The following is a 2308-nucleotide window of genomic DNA, read 5'->3' as shown; positions in this document are numbered from 1 at the left end:
GCCCCCCTCCCGTTCCCTCTCCCCGTGTCCCGGGGCCTACGGGAAGCGGTGGCCCCTCTCCCTCTCCGCCGCCGCCGCCGCCGCCGCTCCGCCCCGCGGTCACAAAGCGGCGGGGAGCCGCTCCCTGACGGCACAGCGCCATGAGTATTTACAGACAGCCTCCCGCCTCACGACCCCCTCCACCTCACCTGGTTTTCTTTAAAAAAAAATTTAATCCGTTTCTAATCCCTGGTCGGGACCCGGTGTCACCCTGGGATCAGTCCGGGCTGCTTGTGTCCCTGCCTTGTCAGTCCCCCCTCGATGCTCGAGTTAGCGGAGTCAGACCTTTCGGTCCGGCGTCCTGTTCCTCTCCAAAACCTCTCAGCAATTTACCAAACCTGCAAAATATCTTGCTGTTTGTCCACACTAACGGTGATAAATTCACGTTTGAAGTTCGTACTGTTGCTGCAAAATAATATGCTCATTGAACATTTTAATATTTCGAACAATTACTAGTTTTTGCAATAATTCTTTCATGAGATGTGGACATGACGAGCAACATCAACATATGTTACCCATCCGTATTTGGGGAATTGAACAAAGGCCATCTCAATAAAATAAATTTTAACCACTTTGCCTTGACATTCACTGGCATTACCATCTGGTTTTGTTTGGTGGGCCATGTTACTTGAAGAGGGGGAGTTGGGGAATAAGAAAGATTCTGTTGGACTGTCTATTACTTACCTGATGATTCTACACTTGGTTTAGGCCCAGACAGTGTTTACTAATCCAGAGGTAAAACCTGGGAACACCCATCACTATCAGTGATGCATCAGTCACCTTGTGTGAGAGAAGGGTTGGCAAAGGGAACTTGGAGGTTGTGTTCCCAAGCACATGCTGCTCTTGTCTTTTCTCGATAACAGGGGTTACAATTTTAGAAGATGCTGTTGAAGGGGCCTTGCTGAGTTGGTACTGTTCATCATAGAAGTTCATCACATTAGAGAGATTGAGTACTTAAATTGGTGGGATGATTGCCAATCAAGACAGCTGTCTTTTATTTCCACTTGATTGCTTTAAAGATTCTTAAATGTTGTTAGAGTTACACTCATCCAGGTATATTCTCTTGATTCCGGACTTGTGCTTGGTGGAAAGGCTTTGAGCCAACCCTATCAGAATAGAGGGTCTTAGCTCAGCTCTTGGACCCACATTATTTGTATTGTGGATTCAGTTTTGATTCGGGCCAATGGGAAGCAATCACACTATGGTTGAATTTAGATTACAGTTGGAGAGTATGAAGATAAAATCCAATACCAGGGTCCTGTGCTTAAACAATAGAATGAGGGAAGACTTAGCTAAAGTAGACAGTTGCCAAGCAGTGGAGGACTTTCAAAGCAATTTTTCAAAGTGCTCAGCAAAAGTATTTTCTAGTGAAAAGGAAGAACTGTAAGAAAATGGGTAATCTGCCCAGGGTGTCTAAGGAAATAAGGGAGACTATCCAAATGAAAGAGAAGGCATACAAAGTGGCCAAAAACAGCATGAAACTAGAAGACTGGGAAAACTTCAAAGGTCAACAGAAAGCCACAAAAAGAGCTATAAAGAAAAGTAAGAAGAACATGAAAAAAAAGAGCACAGAAATATAAAGATAGATAGCAAAGGTTTCTATAAATATCTAAAATGAAAAAGATTGGCTAACATAAACGTTGGTCCTTTAGAGGATGAGAAGGGGTATTTAGTTATGGGATATGATGAAACAGTCAAGGCATTGATTAGGTATTTTGTGTTGGTCTTCACACTGGAGGGCATTAATAACATGCCAGTAATTGACAAAGAGATGAAGGTAGGTGAGGACCTGAAAACAGTCATTATCACAAAAGGGGTTGTGTTTGGCAAGCTGATGGAGCTAAGAATAAACAAGTCTCCTGGCCTTAATGGAATGCAACCCATGGTGCGAGATGGTAAAAGAAATAGCAAGTGCACTGATGGTAATTTTCCAAAATTCGCTGGACTCTGGGCAGTCCCAGCAGATTGGAAAACAGCAAATGTGACGCCACTGTTTAAAAAAGGGAGGTAGACAAAAGATGGGGAATTATAGACCGATTTGCATAACCCCTGTAGTGGGAAAGATGTTTGAGTCTATTATCAAGAAAGAAATAGCAAGGCATCTCGATAAAAGTTGTCCCATTGGGCAGATGCTGCATGGGTTCATGAAGGGCAGGTCGTGCTCGACAAATCTTTCGGAAATCTAAGAAGACATTACGAGCAAGATGGACAACAGGAATGTAGTGTACCTAGATTTCCAAAGGGCCTTCGACAAGGTGCTGCACAAGAG

The 2308-nt window shown here is 43.8% G+C and overlaps 1 protein-coding gene across 5 annotated transcripts in view; it reads right to left on the bottom strand.

Moving 5' to 3' along the window:
* xrn1 (5'-3' exoribonuclease 1) overlaps positions 1 to 321 on the bottom strand; it is a 120640-nt gene extending 120319 nt beyond the window's left edge. For 3 of the 5 annotated variants that reach the window (XM_043702782.1, XM_043702785.1, XM_043702784.1), the window contains exon 1: positions 189 to 320. The gene's annotated coding sequence lies outside the window, so the exon portion shown is untranslated. Of the gene's footprint in view, positions 1 to 40; positions 60 to 188 lie in introns of those variants that run through there. The other 2 variants (XM_043702786.1, XM_043702783.1) reach the window with 2 other exon arrangements.
* Between the last annotated feature and the right edge of the window lie 1987 nt (positions 322 to 2308).

Source organism: Chiloscyllium plagiosum, chromosome 13 (assembly GCF_004010195.1).
Source record: "Chiloscyllium plagiosum isolate BGI_BamShark_2017 chromosome 13, ASM401019v2, whole genome shotgun sequence".
Classification (NCBI taxonomy): domain Eukaryota; kingdom Metazoa; phylum Chordata; class Chondrichthyes; order Orectolobiformes; family Hemiscylliidae; genus Chiloscyllium; species Chiloscyllium plagiosum.
This window is presented reverse-complemented; position numbering and strand designations above follow the sequence as displayed.